The sequence below is a fragment of the Pezoporus occidentalis genome, unplaced genomic scaffold, assembly GCF_034315485.1.
Source record: "Pezoporus occidentalis ecotype Australia unplaced genomic scaffold, CSIRO_AGI_Poc_V1 ctg91, whole genome shotgun sequence".
Taxonomy (NCBI): domain Eukaryota; kingdom Metazoa; phylum Chordata; class Aves; order Psittaciformes; family Psittacidae; genus Pezoporus; species Pezoporus occidentalis.
This window is the reverse complement of record NW_026916273.1, coordinates 354,484-374,894: the sequence shown is the minus strand read 5'-3', so window position 1 is coordinate 374,894 and position 20,411 is coordinate 354,484. Positions and strand designations below refer to the sequence as shown.

Sequence of the window (20,411 nt, the reverse complement as noted above, 5' to 3'; positions counted from 1 at the left end):
CATGTGGGGGGCTGAAACCAGATGACCTTTGAAGGTCCCTTCCAACCCAAACTGTTCTATGATTCTCCATTGCAACCCCTGCAGTCGAGTGCCACCAGAAATGATCGCTTGTAGGAGCAGGAGTTTCTGTATGATGCTCAGGCTGACCATGATAACAGCTGATTTTGCAAACATTATCTGTCTCCACCTGCATAGGAAGCATGGCTAATCAATTACAGCAGGCAGATGGAACCCCTGTATTCTCCCCCCAGTTCTGTTCCTAACTCGCATCTCAAGCAGATCATTTCAACTTTCAGCCTCAGCTTCCGTCTCTGTAAACCAGGGATTATACATCACCTCTAAGAAGCCACAAGGGTGCTCAGATGCCAGCAATGGGTTCTGAGTGATTCAACTTCCTGAGCTGAAGCTCTTGTTAGTGGTAAAATCACTAATTGCTGGGCCAGTGCAGGGCTCTTAGTTCTTAGTAACAAGAGGTGCTGGTTGACAGCTTCCTCCGCCCTTACAACCCATCACCCTGGAGATGTCAGCAGCCTCCTCCCTGCTGATGATTCCTCTACACTTGGGCAAGGAGAGAGGTGGGATTCAATCCTAAATACCCCTCAACAGCCTGGGTACAGGCAGATCCACACAGGTAGGTGCTGAGTTCCTAACTGAGCAGGACCCCAAGGGTAACCCCAATCCCCGGCTGACTTTGCTCCAGTCCCACAACCCAGGCAAAACTGGACCCAGGATCTGGCCTGCCCTTCATGTCCTGCTCCCCACAGTTAGATACATGGTGGGCTGAGGAGTTCAGAGCCCCACACAGGGTGGGTCTGGGGAGAAGCATTTGTCAAGGGTAGCACATGGCACAGTCATGAGATGGGGCAGGTCCCTCCCAGGTGACACTGGCAGCTTTACCTTTTCTCCAGGTGCATCTGTGTACATTCCCTGCTGTCACAGCATCACTGCTCCTATCACACGAGGCACAACCAGGAGCTTCCAGTTCCTGCAGGGTCACTGCCTGTAAGACGGGATCAGAAAGTGAGACTCAGGCCAGAGAAGAGAACCCCACTGACCTCCTGCCACTGCTCCACAGCCTGTTCTTTGCAAAGCACTGCAAGCATTCTTCCCTCTGCACTCCCTGGCTTTCAGGAGCAACCAAATGCAGGAGCAATCCTTAGAAAGGACCTCTCTCTTTATAAAGTCCCCCTGACCAATTAAAGCAGAGCAAATTAAAGCAGAGCAGAGCAACCTGTGCTTGCAGGTTGCAGGAAGAAACTTGATGAGTCCATAGAATATCTGATTTCACCCACCAGATCCGTAGAGGGAGATAGCAGTCTTACAGAGGGATCTCCCCCAACAGTCCTCGCTAGCCCCACCAACAAACCAAGATCCAGGTTAGAGGCACAAATCTGACCTATCAACTTCACAGATGTAGTGACATTTCTCTTGCAGAGTATACTGTAACATGCAGACTGGCAGGGACAGTGATGCCATTCCCTGAGGTGACCCCAGGCTGGAGGAGCGGGTCTGGTCATCACCGATGGTGTGTCATCTACAGACTATTGCCTGAGCTAGCAGGCCAGGCTTGCTGGAGTTGATAGAGACAGACAGACAAGGGTACCATGGCCTGTGAGCTGTTATGGGTCAAGGCTGGGTAGATCAAGCCCTAAAAGGACACCTGCTTTCCAATGTCTGGAAAGAGCCCATGGAGGAGCTTGGCAGCAGATATCTGTGTCAAGTCCCAGTGGAGGGATCCGCTTTCACCCTCTTTTGGGCTGGTACTCATTGGCCTTCAGCCTCTCTCTCAGCCAGCCCAATTCTCCGTGGCACAAGAAAGGCCAGCCTAGGCATCCTGGGACACCAGCACATTGGCCTTTTGTGGCCCAGAATCCCACCTACAGGACCTGTAGGTCCTCCTCAGGTTTCACACATGTGGGCCAGGTCTCCTCTACCTTGCTCTTCTGCCATCCCAAATGAAGATGAAAGATCTGCAAATCTCTGTCCCACCAAATCCAGGACACAAAATCAGTCCCAGGCACTTGGTCTTCCCATGCACTGCCAGCAGGGCTGAGCCAATGCAGCATCTTCAAGGAGCTCATCTGCCAAACCTCCAAGACTTTCTTGAGCATGACCACACTGACTTCTCCAGTAATACTGAAAACCTAAAGTGGGAGAGATTTTGTCTTTCCCATAGTGAAGGCATAATATAGACATGCAACGCAAAGCCAGTGCTCAAATCTTTGGAGGAACCTTCCCAGCAAAGCTTTGCTGGCCTTTTTCTTAACATGAGATGAATAATGCAGCTTTTTTGAGTCCAGTGTTTTAAAACCAGCCAAAGGGGTTGGGCTGAAATTCCCTACCTCCCCGCCATCCAGACACTGCTGAAGCAAAATTCCAGTCGAATAGCTAAAGCTTGGCACAGGAAAACAGGAAACTAAATGTGGTTAGGAGACAGGCCTGAGTAAGAAATGTTGGCAAACCTTAGGGAGTGCGATGGCCCATCCAGCCCTCCTAACTTTAACCAACTTATATGATTAATATATAAAAAATAACATTTGTGTTATTGTGTATAAACTACTGCATTGTGCCTACTCTGGTTTACCCTCTGTGAAGTCCAGCTGGGGTGTTCATGGTCTGGAAGAAGGCCTGAGGAGTCAGTAGTTAACCCTTAGGCATGCTCTGCCTTGGCCTGCCTTCCTGCTGGAGAAGAGACACCAGGAAAGCCCTGCGAGGATGCAAGCACAGACTGTTGCTGAGCCAGGAAGACCAACAGCTCCCAGCTGCTCTGAGCAGAGTCTCCTGACCCCTCTGAGATTTGTACATCTCTTGTTGGATGCACATTCCATTGCACACACGTGGATGGAGGTTGTGATGTGCACCTGAAGCCTGCAGGCAAACTGAGTGTCTATCAGCCCATGACGGATTACCCAGCAGGTCACTAGCTACTTGATTCCTGCTTGCAGTGACAGTCACTTGAAGCACACCCAGCTATGGGTGGTTGAGGCTTCCTGGGAGCTCCAGAGGAACTGGGAGGTTGGGGGTACATGGACAAAGGGAAGAGGACATAGGCTGTGATGGCACAAATCTGATTCAAAGGAAGACATCCAAGGATGGAACAGCTGGTTGAACATCTGCCTCAAGCAAACATCTGGAAGGTTGCCAAGGCTGGACAGAGCCCAAAGAGGGATTTTCAGTGCCTTTCTGTTAGCTCTGAATAAGCAGGAAAGTGCAGCTCCAGCAGCCACAGCTTCTACCAGGCCACTGCAGCACTGAGGGTAGGGACAAGGGGGGAGCAGGTGTTCAGAGGTCTCTCTCTGGGGCTCCTTTGCATTGCCCCAGAGCAGTAGAGCCTGACCAACAGGAGGCTGAGCTGGACTGCAGGCTGATAGTCCCCATGTCCCTGCTGGTTTCTTTCTGTTTCTTCTTTGCCAAGAGCTCTCCAGCACCCCCACTTCAGGGATGGAGGGTGGTGTCTGGGCTCCTACCGATGGATTTGCACACAGTCACAGAGTCTTGCCCTTTCTGCAGGCTCAGGCATCCTCCCAAGTAACTGCTGCTCCTCTAGGTGCACCCTGGGCAGGGTGGGCATCACTCGCATGTCTACTGCTCCCAGCCTCCTGCAAATGTAACATGGGTTAGCATATGAAAAAGGGTCTGGCAAGAAAAAGGACAGACTTGGTACATGTCCTGGCCAGGACAGTTCATACTGATGGCTGCTGTGGCCCTGCTGATTTGTAGACACTTGTGAAGCTGCAGTTACGTCAATTTGAGCCAGAGCAGCTCTGTAAGGCCCACATGAACAGAAGAACACGGATTCATGCTGGCAGGAAGCTATTGGTGCTGTAGGAAAGACTAACAGAAGCCAAGGTGTCCACGATCCAGTGCTAACCAAAGCCTTTCCATGTCCTCCTTAGTTCTGGGATTGGTACTTCCACTGCAAGGTGGGAGAGAGGCAGAAGGGACTGAGGATCCCTTTCCTTGTGGACCTCTGATGCTGCTGTTTCTTGAAGGCCAGATCCAAGAAAGCCAACTGCTATGAACTTCATTTATCAGAATCCCAGCGACACCAGCCCACCGCTGTTATGTGCCCGGTGCCACAGAATAACAACACAGGACAGCCAACAACTCCTGCTCCAGCCCTGCTCTGCCCCTAGGGTCAGATTCTGCCTCTGGACCACAAGGAGGAGGGGCAAGGATGGTTACAGGGGAAGAAAAGCAGAAATGCCCATCACTTACTTTGGGATGATGGCTGGATTTGCAATGGGGACAGCAAAGCAGGGCTGGCATCCACTGCAGGGAAGCTCCAGTCCCAAAGAGGCTGGGCAAAGACACAGGAAAGTTTGCCTTGATTGTGTGAGGGGTTGGAAACCACACAGCAGCTCTTTCAGGGCCTGGCTCTGGAAGAATCCCAGCTTTTGTTGAAGCTGAATGGCTGGTGGGAAATGATTTATTTTTAATTTTCTTCCCTGTGTTAGGAACTGGAAAGGCTCCCACTTCAGTTTTGTGTAACCGCTTGGCTGCTGCAACACAGGAAAGCGAAGGATCCTGCTGCTTAGTCGAGCATGAGCTTTTCCTCAAGCTCATGCTGAGCTGGGCTGCTTCATGCTGCAGCCTTACTTTGCCTTGCTGCTCCGCATTCTGTTTCCTCAGGCTTGAGATGGGGCAGCAGCTCCTTCATGAGGGCTCTGTCCTCACCCTGGCACTGCAAGGGTGTCCAGGGGTGAGCAGGAGGTACAGGGATGACACGGAGGAGAAAGGTGCATTGGGATGTGGATCCCATGGAGACAAAGAAGAAAGCAAGCAGATCCTGTGCTCATCCGACAACCTCAGAGTCAAGCTCAGGAAGTGGGGAGGTGGGGGAATGCCTGCAAAGGGAAGGGGTGCAAGGCAGGCTGCCCCACTCTGGGGTATGCTGGGTGCAGACCCCAGGGGAAGGAAGATGCTGGGACCTTCCACCCCTTGTGTGCAGCTGGGCCGTGTCCCCATCTGCTTTACAGCCAGGCTGCTCTGCGTGACTTCTGCTTTACTTGGAGCAGGAAGCATTAATGTGCCAAACCTGGTTTTCTGGGCATCTGGCTTGGGTTTTGTAACAGCTTAAAAATTCCCTTGGTCACTCCTGTTAGAGAGAGCCCTTGAACTCCTTGGGCTAAAATGCCTGCAGTAACATCTTCTGCTGTGATAAACCATGTGCTCTGAGCTCCCATCCCCTTGGAGCAGGAATGAAACATGCCCTATGGCTATTTGATCTACACATGTTGATCCCACCCATGATGTGGCTGGTGAGCAGGAAGAGATGTGCTTTTATGACCCAACTCACCAATGAATTTACACAATACAGGTGCAGCACATCACCCTGGGCAGAAGCTGTGTGCATGAGCACAATGAGGCTTCTTTGAGGAGGCAAACCCACAGAGAGATGGAAAGATCATAGCCATGGTACTTCCTTTTGAAGTACCTCTTCTTCTTATGTCTCTGCTTTGACCTCTGCCCTTTCAACACAGATGAAACTAAAAAGCTTTTACCATTCTTATTGTGAAAATTCTCATTTATTTCTTCCATGAGCTGGAGGCCTGGTTTTGTCTGACTTCTAAGACCTCAATCATAATCACCTCTCACCTCTTCTCTCCAGATTGAAGTCCCTGCCTTCTTAGCCTGTTCTCATCTGACAGCTGCTCCACCCCCTGGAGCATTTTTGACTACCTTTCTTTGGATTTTCTCTAAGTTTATTACTCCTATTGCTCTATTACAGTCTTTAGATGGAGAGAGCATACTGCCCAGTGAACTCAAGATGTGGACACAGCAAAGATTTGTACAGCACCAGTTTTGATTACTTGTGACTTGAAAAACCCATCCTATCCCTGCTTTGCAACAGCCTTTCTGAGACAAAGCAAACCACTCAACCTCTTGCTCCCAGAAACCTGTTAGAGGAGCACTGCTCTGTGCCCTCGGAGGGCTATAAGGAGTGAGAGATGCTCTCCAGAAGGGGAGAGATTGGACACCCACCAGGGGGTCAGGTCTGTGTATTCACCACTCCTAACCCAACTTAGGTTGGGACTTAGGGTGGACAAGGGCCAATGCAATGCTGTGGGAGCCCCAAACTGGGTTTCTGGGACCCAACAAGATGAGAGTCTCCAGGGCCAGCCTGGGTACCGCTGCATGCCAGCACTCACCTGGGCTAAAAGGAAATGTGGTTCAGCAAAGAAATATGAGCACTCAATGATGTGCTTTCCAGAGCCCCTGGGGTACTGTGGGTCATTGCTCATGGGCAATATACTGTCCCATGAGTATAAACTACCCATCACTGACAGTTTAAACTGCAGTTCCTACATCCTTTGCTTGCAGTGCAGAAAAGAGGCCATGGATAAAACATATCCCACAGACTAAAATAAACCAGCTACATGCTAAAAAAAGGAGCCTTTGGGTAATCAGAAATCACTGTGCATGGAACATACTTTTTCTTGAAGCCAAATCCTAGAGCTCTTTAGTTTGAATTTTTATTAAGAGCCCCCAGAGCAATTAGTTCACTTCCAGAGCCAAATGACTCCTGCAAAACTTCAGCTTGGGGAAAAAATGGCAGGGTTTTGTTTATATAAAACAATAAAACTGAATTTTACAATCCTCAACAGCTTTCCTGTTTGCACTCTTCTGCAGCTAAAAGAGGGGACATAAGAGAATACACTGAGTATTTTTCACATGTCCTTTTCTTTGTGCTAAAACCTTGGCTACACAGCACTTTGTGCACTGAGCCTTACTCCAGCCCTGTGCATGCATCATTCAGACCTGACCGTTCTTTGCAGAGGGGAAACACAGTCACAGTCTCCAGCCTATGGTGAAAGGCTGGACTGCAGCATCACTTTACATCCTGGTGAGGTGGTAGGAGCTGCTTAAGCTGCAAAAAAAAAGGGCCAAAGCATAAGGACAGTGAACTTATGTGTCCCCCAGGAGAAGCTGAACTTGAGATGGAAGGTCCAGGCAGCTGATGAACAGGGACCTGAATTGTCCGTCTATTCTAGAGAGTGTGTTTGGTCAGTTGTCTTCCTGGAACAGGCTCCTCTAAAACCCCATCCAGGACTTCCAGGTTTGACTATGGGAGGACAAAGGTCCTATCAGGGGTAGAGTAGCTAGTGGGGTCTGTCTGAGCCTTAGATCCCCACTCCTGCAGAAGCAATCCTTGACCCCTTTGAAGACCTTGCAGGGCTCCCCATGGGCAGAAAGCTGCTGTGATTCACACGAATCCTCCTGTGGCTCAGAGAGAAGCAGAAATCCAGAGAGGGAGCAGCAAAGGAGGGCAAACTTCTAGTGCACCCTGGGGAGGAGGAGAAAAGCAGCTCCCTATATAGATAGGAAGTTCCCTATATAGATAGGGAGCTGTTCTTACAGCAGCTCTTATAGCAGCTCCCTGTCTATATAGCAGCAGCTATTGCTGCTGCCTCCCCAAGACCATGCTCCCCTCTAAGTGGATCTGGCCAAGGTGGCTGGTTGCTGCAGGAGCTTAAGGCCATAAGCCTGCAGTGCAGGTATAAAGCCTTCAGATGTAAAGGCAGGTTACAGGAACACCAAAAGACTCCCAATGTGCAAGGATCCGTACCACCCCTCCCTGGCGTGGAGGCAAAGGCAGAGGGAAAGGAGCAGAGGGTTTCTATGCCTTGGCACCCCATCTTCAGGCAGTCCCAAGCTAAGAAAAGAGCTTGAGAGCAGGGTGCTTGTCTGAGCAGCAGGTGGGTCCCAGTGACTTAAATCCTGTGTTGGTGCAGAGCAAACAGCTCATAATCAGCCCATGCTGTTCAAGATACGAGTTTTCAAAGGGGACTTCAGAAACCTTATCCCTCTTTGGCTGTGAGTAGCAGGGTTCCTTAGCTCAGCTCAGAGCTGGTTCCATCCTCACCTTTGTCTATTTGCTCTGGTGCTCACCTTCTTGATGTGGGGCTTTACAGTTCAGGTGGCTGTATACTGGGCTTCTGTCCTGGTTGTCAGTATGTTTTATTATGGAAACAGGCTGTTTATGGGACCTTTCCATCCAGTTCCGTGCAGCACTGTAATTGAATTCATTAAAGCCAGCTTTCCCCACAGCCAGGGTTACCTTCCATAAAAGTCCACAAGAGCTCTAACTGCTTCTCATAACCCTAAATGGAAACAGCCTTCTTCCCCCTTTTTATCCTCCTTTTGCTTTGATCCTCCCTCCCCACATTCTCCCTGTACCCAAATTAATAAAACAGGGCCAGCAGCTGACTCAGACCCAGACAATGAAATTCCTGCCATGCCATCAACACTAAACCTATGCAATGCCTTGCTGCGAGACCTTAGCAAGGTTGCAGGAGGCAGCCCATCTTTCTTGTCCACTAGAAGAAACATCCAGCATGATGGAGACTGGTAACGCAGAATGAAATGAAAAGGAACTTCCCTTCATACTCCAACACATCAATAAACCTCTCATTTGGGGATGAGGAAAAACCCTTTCCTCATAGAGGCCTAGTAAAGACACCAGATCTTTAGAGATGCTCTGTTGGTAGACAAGTTGTTTGAAGACAAATGGACCCCAGCCCAAGGGGCATGGAGTCCAACAGCACAGAAACCTGAAGAGATGGCTGGGTGCTGGCTTTGGGCTGCTTGGGAGCTCAGAGTGATCTGGAGAGCACTGCAGGGAACAAGGTCTTCCTGAGCACTTCCCAGACCTGCCAAGAAAGCGGGAAGAGAGCAATCAGGCTTTTGTGGGTGCTAACATCAGAGACAGCTACTTTGAACCCAGCTGCTGCTGCCCACAGCTCATGTGCATCACCCTGGAAGACCAGATAGCTCCTCACTTATTCATGAGAGCATGAAATCTCCCTTATCTCCACACAGAACTCATCTGTGAAGGGCAAGGTCTATATTCATTCAAGCAGACTGTCAAGTCCTTCATCCATAGGGAACCAACAGAAGGAACCTGATGACATTAGTGTGAATGGGACAGCCACTCTAAAAGCTGGAGGAGCAGGGAGAGAATCCTCCTTTGAGGAAGAGAACAGCAAGTATTGGGGATTATATACATCCACAGACATCTCAAAAGGTCTGCCTTTCCATCCTGGACCATCTTCAGTGAAAAAGGAATAACTTTGCGTCTCTTCTATATGAGGAGGGGAACTAAGGCTCCTTCAGCAGAGAAGAACAGTCCTTGTTTTACCCAGCAGAGACTCAGCCCTGCTCTATCCATCAGGTGTGTTTTCATCTTTCACTCTCCAGGCCACAGCAGCACACCACTTTGGTCCTCATGTCCTTGGGATCCCCATGTAGAACAACAACTGGTTCAAGACTCGAATGCTACTGAGTGACCCCTTGTCAACCTGGCCAACTTGTATTTCCAGCTGGCCACCAAACCAAGAGCACTGATGCCAAGGCATCCATGACCACGTAACACATACCTTGATTGCTGAAGATGTTCAGGCCTAGAAATCATTGAGTCTAGAAAACACTGCTGGAGAAGGCCAGGACATTGTCCAGATAGGACTAAGCCCTCCAGCAAGCAAAACCTAAGACGGGATCAACTAGTGTCCACTTTGGATGTAAGGTGAGACAACCAAGCCCAAAGGTGAGGGAAACAGTTGGGTATCTCTCCCACAAGTGGGGATTTTCTAGTTGCATCCCTGTGAAGGAAAGGCAGATCAGCTTCCCTCACCTGAATCAAACTGAGATGCACTTCATTTGGCCTGAGAACACAGGCTTGGCCAGGATTTGCTGACAGGGAATAGGACCAAAACTTCACTGCCCAACATTGCAGAGTGTCAGGGCATGAAACATGGCATTTCCACTGAAATCAGCAGCTCTGCTTGGGCATAAAGCTGTTTGCCCAGAGGACCTCAGGAGCAGCCTGAGAAAATACAACCTAATATGAAGGGATTTTACACATCATCAAGACCAAATCAAGACATCTGGGAAGCAAACTGAAGAGAGCAAGCCTCTACAGAGGAAGAGATAGGACAGTGGTCTAGGAAAATCACCTATGTCTTTGCTTGGTCCATCACACCTCTGCAGCAATGGGAGCTCAGGCTCCCAGACTGCAGCCTGCAGGGTGCAGAGAGTCAACAAATGACCAAAAAGGTAATTGCATATTTCTTTACAGAACTTACAGACTGGGATGGAGCCACTGCAAGTAAAGCAGGATTTCACTGCTCCATTAGGATACGGTACGTTATCACCATCTTTAACATGGCAACAGGAACTTGACTATACCAGAACTTGCTTTAACACATGGAAAAGCACTTTGACTAGGATTCATCTCCCTCAAATGCAGACACCTCCAGCTGAGCTCAGCCCCCAGGCTCTCTTAGGAGTCAGCAGAAAGACTGCATCTGAGATGTATTAGGAGTCTGAGTTACAATCAGAAAAACACACTCTGTTTTTCCAGTTCAATGTTCACCGTGAAGTGGCGAGACCTCCACAGCCTGGCACTGCTGAGGTTTATGATGCAGACACCTACTCTTAGACAACAGGCCTCCTGCGCAGCACTGCTAGCCACATTCAAGCTGCAAAAGCTTCCTCTGTACACAGCTGTCCACAGACAGGCTTCTGCTTTCATCACACAGCTAATGAGTACAGAACCGCCCTTCCTGAGACCTGCAAGTCTTCTTTCTTCTCCCAGGCAGATGAAAGGGGCTCCAGCTTGCATTGCTGTGCGCTCAGTTTGAGCAAACAGATGCTTCACAAAGAACCGGTGAGGTTTTCTGAGTAGGTTTCTCCATTCTGGAAGGGCTGCTGTCATGAGGACCCTGTGAGCAGCACCGCCCAGAACATCACTTTCTGACACAACCAAAACTCCCTTCTCTAAGCATGGATCTGAGCAGCATCAACTGTTGAGGCTGACTTGTTCTGAAACCCGAGCAAGTTGCCCAGAAGGTACTGCAAACCTGATGGAGCCATTTTGCAGCTCCTGTGCAGAGGCTTGGTCTGCCCTTAATGGATGTGCTGGATAACCACTCCAATAGGAGTGTGATTTTCCTGATAAAGGAATATAACTCTAACAGGCATGCTTCTACACTGATGTAAAGGTTCTTTATAGAGACAGGGCCATTTCTTCTCCTCAAGGGAATTATAAGAGCAAAAAGCATCATCAGGTTGACATAACTGCATCAGGGCAGTGCACTGCTTTAAACTACACCTGCTCTGGGACCCTGAAGCTCTCCCAGTCTCCCTACACAAGAAATGCCTTGCACCAGATCTTGTGACAAGGCTACAGAGGAGTTGCTATCCCAGACTGCAGTATGTCATTTTGCCCCTTAGCAGGCTTTCTTTAAAGCACAGAGCTCTCAGAGCTTTTCTCCTGCTCCTTAGATTCATTACATTTAGGCATCGGACAACAACTTTAGGAACCGATGTATTACATCCTGGACTGAGTCTTCACTGATGCAGAGAGGCCAGAGGGGTCTGCCAGAAATAAGTGTGTTGTAAAGATGAAATAAAGGTTCAGGAGAAGAACGCCGTTCAGCCTGGTTCATCGGGTGACCCAATGACACAGTGGCACAGGAGGAGTGGCACCTGGGCTTGCTGTGAGAGCATGCAGCCTGAGACAATGGTGCAAGCTGTGCATCCTATGGCTGACACTGGGAATCTGACTTTTATAGCATGCAAAATTAAAGGTACAGGGCCACCAAGGTGCACTCCTTACAGTCTGCTGTTACCTGGAGAGCAATGGGTTCCCTATCATTCTGCTTGTGCTTGCAGAAAGCATCAATGTTAAAGTACAAGTTTCTGCTACAGGATCATTCCCTACATCTACCAGGAGGTGCTGTAATTTGTGGCCACTTCTCTCCTGGTAATAGTAACACATCTGCATTTTAGGTGTTGCTATCACGCTGTGATTGTGCTGTGATGCTGCACATCCAAGTCTGTGTTTCACCTGGAGCTGCTACTCTGCTGCTCGTCCCCAGGCAGCTCTGCTCCAATACTCCCACCAGGCACTCAACTCTTCCCCCTTCTTCGATGCAAAAATGAAAGAACTGCAGAGGAATCATGGAGAATACCACAGCTCCAAGTGGCAAAAGCAGGCAGCTCCAAAAGCTTGGGATAAAAATCTCTTGCTCTTTTAAGACAGTGCTATGATTTGGGGGTGAGGGATAATGACCATCCTAGTGTCCCATGCCTCACACTGCCAGGTTCCATGCCAGAGGCAGGTCCTCACATCAAACACCCTTGCACAGTACATGGTGTGGACACTGGGAAGCAGCTGCAGGAGCAGGCACCGTCCCAAACAGAAGTGGTACAAGACAGACTCCATGGCTGCAGTGGTTATGGATGCTGTACTGGGGGCTGGCAGCTGCCTGTGAGGAACAGCCCACAGCAAGGACCACCCAAGGAAGGGTAGGGAGAGGTTGCCAGTAAGAAGGTCATGCTTTATTATAAAGCATAAATGTATTTAGTTTATAAAGAGTTAATAAATGATGAGCAGAGGCTTTTGTCTCCTTGCAGACAGGCGCTTCTGAGCACCTCAGAAATACTGCCTGCAACACAGGGTGAGCTGCAAATGCTCATCACCTGCCTTAGTCCTTTCAAAACAACTAATTAGAGGGAGCCTAAAATCAAGGGCTGGCCTAACAGACAGGCAGGATGCTTTTCTGTTCTGTAAGACAGTTGCCAGCTCTCCTATTCTGCATTGCTGGGATCAAGACATCCCAGGTGAGAGCATCCGTGTGCCCCAGCTGCTGATAGGCTTCTTGGCTGGGATAAGCCTGCTGGTTTAATGACAAGTAGGGACAGCAGGACTGGGAGAGGGAAGGGTCAGAAGGAGCAGAGACCAGTTCACACAGCACTCCAAAGTCAAGGCAAGGGGGTGGCTGAGGGTTTCTCAGCCCAACATCCCATCTTGGTTCAGGGAATCAGGCCAGATGGGGGCCAGGAACACTCTACTTCTACTGCCATGTGTGTGACAGGCTCTGGGTGGTTGTCTGGGATGAAGACAGCCAGGCAGATCTGGCCAGGCTGCCCCTCTGCACATCCATCCAGCAAAGGCCACAGTGATGCCATGGTCCAACAGTGCCATGCACCCATCACACCTAGGAAAGAGCTATCAAAGGGAACTGCATCAGCTGCTGCAGCAAATTAATTCTCTCTGCTTCTGGGAGGAAAACAAACCCTGTGGTTATCTGCTGCCTCAGTTTCCACACCTAAGCAATAGAGAAAGCTGCCTCCTGGGACCTGGGGAAGAAAGTGAGTTTTAGTGGTAAGAGAATACCAAGGGGCCTAGATGAAGACCCTTGAAAGGACACAGGATGCCCTTTCCATTCCCAGCTGCAGGCACCCAGCTCCTGCTGCAGCAAGCTCAGGGCTCTGGTGAGGGGTGGCTCGAATAGCTGGCCTTGCCTGGTGTTGCTAACTTATGAGATGAAACCTAAATACTCATTAAAACAGCACTTGGCAAAAACTCCATCTTCAATTACAAAAATAATTTCATTTTTTATGAGTCTGAAGCCTTTGGGGCCTCATAATCTAATTAAATAAAGCTTCCTCACTTCCCTTTCGCCTGCTCCCCTCGCTTCCGTGGTACCAGCAAAGACAAATATGTGGTTTTAATTTAGCAGAATCCCCCTGCATTGTGTATCCCCTTCTGGCCAGAAACCACCTCTGCTCCCCATCATGCCCGTGTGCTGCTTGGGCAGGCTGTGTCCATAGCTCGGTTGCTTTTGTTCCTAGAGCGTGTCTGAAATACCAGGGTCTCAGTCTGTCTCCATCCACTTCCACCGCCTGGGTACCCAGTGCCCTTTTGAGGACCAAACATGCAAAGCTTGGCAGGAGCAGAGCCCCACCTCGGGGGAGCTCTGCCTTGGGAGCCTTGTGCATCTCATCCAGCTCTGCAGCATTCATCTGCTGGGAAGCACAGTGGGAAGAAGTTGCTGCTTCAGGACATGCAATAGGGGAAGGCTGAGGTGAACTGGAGATGGTGCAGTCTCCTTCTGTATGTGACCAACATCAAGTGGCCTTGCATATAGTGGACAGAGGCCTCTGCACAGGGCTTGCTGTGGAGGATGCTGTCAGTCCTGCTTTGCATGGAGCAGCACATGGATGTTCCTCTGAGCTGGCCTCTACCCATCCAGCTCCAGGGAGGTGGGGAAGGCACCACAGGGAGCTCCCTCTCCATTTCCATGAGGCTCTTTCCCAGAACCATGGGTAATTTTTTGGAAAAATTGTTCATTGCCCGAAAATTGCAATTTTAGCTCAGCTGAATCACACCTACATTTGTGTGCTCTTGTGCTGAGGCCACGGAAGAGCTGGATTCAAATAAGAATCCCCAAAGTGTTAAGAAGAAAAAAGGTCACAAGAACAGAGCATTATGCTTTGGCTTTGGAGCATCTAAGCAAATACAGATAACCAAAACTGGAAACCAAAGTAGAATCCCTTCCATTTAGTTTGTTATTTCAGCACTTCCCTACAAACTTCCCAGTTTTTAAGCATTTAAAAGAAAAAAATATTTGGGCCAAATTTGGTGGGGTTTTTTTCATATCAAGAAAGTAACAGAGAGACAAGCGACACAGAGAGGAGGAGAACTGAGAGAGGCAGCTGAGCTCACATCATTTGCTCTGGGGGTTTCACTATGGTTGGTGAACCGTAAGTGTACCAGTCACCTGAGTCTCATGTAAGTTTTCCTGCTTGATGCAGACCAGGAGAGCTCAGAGGAACATGTTTCAGCCTCCAAAAAGGGAGCAGCACTGAGATTTGCTCCCTTAATGCAGACCTTCAGGTTTTGTCTGTTCAGGGAGCATTCAGTTGCCAATCACAGAGCCGCAGAAAGGCCACAGAGAGATGAGGAGCTCAGCTGCACTGCCTGGAAGGGGGATGCAGGATGGGAAATGACTGCACAAGGCACCAAATCCAGCTGTGAGCCTCCTCTCAGTTGAGAAAACACTTCATGCAGAAGATCACGGAGTGGTCCTGTCCCCAACATGCTCCCTGCCACCCTCACAATGTGCTTAAAGCTCCAGCAGGAGATACAAAACCAGTGGACTACAGCTCTGCCATTGTAGGGCCTTGGGAGATGATCCTAGGAACCAAGCTATGTCCCATGCTGTATAGGAAGGCAGAAAATCCTGGGATGAATCCCTTGCCCATCATGCTTGAAAGGAAACATTGCCCCTTTCTTGAGCCCTCAAGGCAAAGAGCAACAACAGGGCATCCCATCAACATTACCCTTATTGAGAGCTCCTCAGGATGCCTCAGATAAGACTAGGACCTAGGAGGAGATGAAGCAAGGCCCTTCAAGAATGGTTCACATGCCACAGAGCTCAAAAACCATGAGGCGAGGGTGTGGGGAGATGAGAAGGAGGAAGAGGAAGGAGTGGAGGACATGTAAGCAGTGGTGGTGGAGAAGCAGGTGACAAATCATGTGCCCAGAGCCAGGCTGAAGCCCAGAGCCCAGAAAAAGCATGGAAAGCACAAGAAGAGGCTTGGTTCAGCTGCACTGTCTCTGTTCAGGCTGCCTGCAGCTCCTTATGTTCTCTGGCCCTGCCTGGTGCAAGTGAGGGAGCACTGGGGCTGCTTCAGTGACAGGAGCAGTGTTTGCTCTACATAAGGAATCACTAGTGTCCCTACCTGGGACCTGAGCAGAGCTAGGTGCTGCCCAGGGTCAGGAAAGCCAGGTTATGGACTGCAGAGAAGGACTTCCCTGAGCATCTCAGCCACCCGTCTCCTGGAGCTCCTGCAGGAAGACAAAGGGCCAGCAGTGAGGATGAAGGGTGAGGTGGTTACTGTCCAGATGGGACAAGTGCCTCTCCAGCAGTGAGCCTGTCAGCCACCTCCCAGGGGTAACAGTGGAGGGAGCCACAACTGAGCCTGTCCCTCTCACCTATGATTCCTGCACAATAAATGCCACAGAGAAGCACCGTGAGCTTCATGGTATGACTCCTTTGGACACATCTGACCACTGAGAGCCTGGATGCACTGAGCCTCACATGGATCCTGTCCCAGTACACCCCTGAGAAGGGCCTCTCTCTGCAGAAAGGGCAAGGAGGATGTTTTCACCCTCAGCAAATCCTGCAAGATGTCTCCAGAACAAAGACTGTTGTCAAGGAGCAGAGCAAGCAGCAACCTCAAGAGATGTGGTCATTTGGAGCAGCAGATCACCCACTCCAGGGACTCCAGTGTCCAAGCAGACTTTTCCCTCAGCAGGAATCCCTCAGCCGATAGCCAGTGCTTTGGTGGCAGTAGCAGCAGCTCTCTCTCAGGCCTGAGAGCATCTTTCTGGCAACACCATCAACCTGTGGTAGTCAGCAGGGCCACACACAGATGTCTGAGCTGAGCAGGCCTTTCCATTTCCTTCTAGCAGCCAGCACCAACTCCAGCTCCGGGCAGAACCACCAACACCGCATGGGGAAACTCCACAGGTGGAGAAGGCACTCCAGACTTGAGAGGAGACTTCACTTCAGTCCCTTTAACGTGGATGAGCACAGCACATAAAAATCACAGCATGGGCTAAAACTTGTGGCAACACTGGTTGGAGGGATCTCCATCAGTGGAAAAACTCATGGAGGAAAGGGACAAAAAAGGAAGGACAAGGGAAGAGGAGGAATGGGGCTATAGGTTAAAGTCAGGAAGAGCAATACAGGGTATTACAGCATGTAAGCAGCACTAGTGGGGACAGCAGAAAGCCAAGACACCTGTAAAGGCTTCACACTCAGAGCTGGATGCAACCATAAAGAGAAATAAGACAAGTATCTCCTGCTGAGCATTAAACATTCACCTCCATGTGAACAGCCATGTAAAGGGTCATGTAACAAGGACACCAAAGGGGGCTTTGTTTCAGTTACCCTGTAGGTGGGGTCTGACAGCATGTCCTCATCTTGCACACCACAGAAGCTGGTGGAAAGCTGCTCAACTCCCTCTTGCCATGCAGCTCTAATGAGTGGCCTCAGCAAAGAGCACCCTTACTCCATCCACCCAGTCTCCATGGGCATGGACTGCTTCCCACTGCACCTACGAACAAGACCAAACAGTCTGGATGCTGAACTGGCCTGGTGGCCAAAGAAAGGGGTTTGCTGTCAGAGCTCCTGTATCCTCTGCCCAATGCTGCTGCTGTCACTTTGGCAAAGTCACTTGACCAACCAAAGCCTCAGTTTACCCAGAGGATAATACAGCCATGTCCCAGGGTGGACTGGAGGATGACACTGCACGGAGACAGGAGGAAACTCAGTACTAATTCAGAACTATTTGGCTTCCAGCCTCATGGATTCAAGGAGATCTCCAGGGAAAACCACCCACCTCAACTACACTTGTGCCTAACTTTTAGGGGGAAAGAAGAGACAAAATGAGAACCATCCATTTTGTGAATCAGCCATCTCCCTGACTTCCCCTCTGGGCTCGGTCGCCCACTTTCAGACTTTATCCATTGTTAGCTTGGACTTGGACTGGAAAAATCATGTTAAAGAAAATCCTAGTTGAATCCCACCCTTTGGAGCAGTTGCAATGGACAATTTGATGAGAGCATGGGGATTTAGCATATTTTTAATACAAAAATACCTAATGATAATACACTACACTCCTGGCTAAAAACATTATCTACTGGCATGGGGGGAATTTAAGCCATAATACCAGCTACTGTAGTGCAGGCCTGGAACTCTATGCAAATATTACCCTGATCCAACAGCTACAAAGCTCTGTTTATCCTAGTAATTAATTCTCTCTTATGCTTAGTGATACAATTAGAGAAACCCTGCCATTCTGATGGGCTTGTTTCCACCAGAGCCTTCTCCTGTATTTACATCCTCACAATAGGCTTGGTCTTACAGAAAAAGGGTGAAATTGCATTTATGGAGACAATACCACACACACTTCCCAAAGCATTTTATAGGTGTAAAGTTAGGCTCCAAATTGCACATTTATTGTGTGAGCACACAATGAGCTCAGATTAAATATTGACTAAAGCCAGCCTAACACCCCAAAATAATGAAGATGAGCACAATAGTGTGATTTACTCCCAGCCGCTAGAGAAATCCACATCTGTAACATATAACATGCCCTTCCCACAGATATACTCTTTGTATTCTAGCTAGCCTTAAGCAGGAAAATTTTATTCTCATAAATTATGGATTTTCTTTCCCAACTGCCAACACATTCATATGACCAGTTGCAAAGGAAACAAATATGGTAACAAAAAAATCCATGCTATTCCCTTGGTACAGGGATGAGCAGGTGAACAGCTTCTTGTATGCTCAAAGTTAAGGCAGGAAAATGGAAGAAAAACATGGCTAAAATCAGAGAACCCTTTCCCTTTTGTCCCCCAAGATGCTGGAGCCAGCAGGGAGGTGTGGGCATGGCAGGTATCCTTTGGAAAGTACTCCCAGCCCTGGCTGTGCTCAGGAAACTCTGTCCTTCTCACGCCTTCCTCCTCCCCAGACTTGTAGAAGAAATTCAGGGAGACACAGATGCTAATATAACAATTACTGTAATAACACAGTGCTGAACGGGGGCAACGCACACCCTTCGCAGCAGCTCGACCTCTAAATCCTCTAATATGGTACTGCTCCCTTGAAGATTAAAAGAAATTGTAACCTAGCACAGACAAAAAGACACAGGAGGCAAGGCAGGATCTCAGTCGGTGGTGAAGCCCCACTCCAGTCCAGATGCAGTCATATCACTTCAGCTTCTCTGTACCATCTCCATGACAACCATGTAATTTGGATGCAATAACCACTGCCGAATTGATCTTTAAATGTAGCTTTGTTATAAAACATAATACTGAACATGTCAGGCTCAGGATAAAGAAGACGAGCCCCCTACCAGTGAGCATTGGGATTTAAGACCACCCCCACCACCCCCCCCCCCCTTTAATTTTCAGCTGCCCAAACCAGTTTTGCTGTCACTGCGCGGATGAGCAGATTTTAAAAGCAGTAACAGCAGCACCGTCAGTGTGTGTGTGCAGCATGCTGTAGTGTAACATCTCCGACGAGACGCCACTGGGAGCTGGAAAAATGTGTCAATGTACATTCAGAGAACGGGCATCTTTCCCCATGCACGCACACACACACACACACGTACCAGGGAGATTCAATCTCTAGCAACTGAAGCATACAGCTGATGCATCGAATAATCCCGATAAGAACCAAACCCACTATAACTGAGCAAAATCGGATGGGGAGGGGGGATCAAGGCACCGCATGACAATGAGCGCAGGGGAGCTCACATCTGCACTTACCCCAGCAATGAGCTCTGTGGATTTTTAGGTCCCTTCACCAACGCAGCTCCCTTTTCTCTTCAACAATCCATGCAAAATAATCTGCAGTCCCACCGATGGAGGAGTGGCCCCGTCCCTCCCCCTCCGCCGCCTTCCTGGACCTCCCTGCTACTGGCTTCCTTCTCCCTTCCCTCCCTCTCTCCCGCTGGCGATGGTTACACCTCCCAGCCTTCCCCCAAGGTGTCAAGGGACTGCCGGGGATCCAGCAGGCAGGGTGGGAGGGGACAGGGAGAAGGGGAGGAGGCAAGGAGCGATGGTGAACGGACCCAGTGAAAGGATGGAATAAAGCCCTTGCTGGAGAAGCTCCCGGAGAGCACACGGCAGGAGCAGCCCTGCTGCCCGGCTGGGAGGCTCCACTTGAGGCTCAGGCTGTGCAGGAGCTGCCAACAGTTTTCCCAGGGGTGCTGGGGTTTGTCACCCCACATGCACCTGCAAAGCAGTGGGAACAGGTCTGCATCCTTCCAGGAAACCATTGCCCTTCAAGCTCAGGCTGAAGTTTTGGGGCGAAATCCTGCCATGTACTCATGCTGTCGTTAACAACTGATGCACTTCCAGACACAGATGTACAGCACTGGAAATGCTTCAAGGACCCACCTTGGTGCAGACCCCAGCACTGCAGGTTGGCTTGCTCTGTGCCTCTGGGCACTCCCACCAGCTGCAGCCCCATCCCATCACATCCCATCGCATCATATCCTATAACATCCTATCCCATAGCACCCCATCCCATCCTCCCTTCTAACAGCTTGCAGGGAACCAAGGGCTTACTCGGGGTAATGCAGAAAAAGCAGTCCCAGGCTAGACCTTTCAGCTGAGGAAGAAGGGTTTGGTGTCTGCCCCAGACATGTATTCCAAGACAGCCAATGGATTCCTGATTCCCTGGAGAAAAGCACTCCCTAGATCTCTTGTGCCTCTTGGAAAGCTTGCTCCTGAGGATGCACACTGCTGACTGAGCAGACAAATCCCCAGCATCCCAAATGAAAAATATTACAATGTATAGCCATTAGATGAAATAATGTCCTGGAGCAGCTCAGCAGAACACGGCCGTATAGTCTTCCAGAAGGGATACCCCACAGCACAGCACACAGGGTTGTTTGCCAGGGATAGTATCGGTAATGAACCATGTAATGAGCCACCCTGCAGCTATACTCAGGAGTTATCCAACAAATGCAAGTGTGAATGAAGGTTACTGTGCTGAAGAGACACATGAAATGGATCTCATGGCCATGGATAAGGGCAGGAG

The 20,411-nt window shown here is 49.6% G+C and overlaps 2 protein-coding genes across 3 annotated transcripts in view; both read right to left on the bottom strand.

The window, feature by feature from the left end:
• Positions 1 to 15,556, bottom strand: part of PSD2 (pleckstrin and Sec7 domain containing 2) — a 50,599-nt gene extending 35,043 nt beyond the window's left edge. Inside the window, exons 1-2 of one of the 2 annotated variants that reach the window (XM_062605271.1) lie at positions 15,535 to 15,556; positions 898 to 1,000 (exon numbers count right to left, since the gene is read on the bottom strand). The gene's annotated coding sequence lies outside the window, so the exon portion shown is untranslated. Of the gene's footprint in view, positions 1 to 897; positions 1,110 to 15,534 lie in introns of those variants that run through there. The other variant, XM_062605272.1, reaches the window with a different exon arrangement.
• The window catches only part of CYSTM1 (cysteine rich transmembrane module containing 1), a 426,226-nt gene that overhangs the window by 259,276 nt on the left and 146,539 nt on the right, over positions 1 to 20,411 (bottom strand). The gene's annotated exons all lie outside the window — the stretch shown is intronic.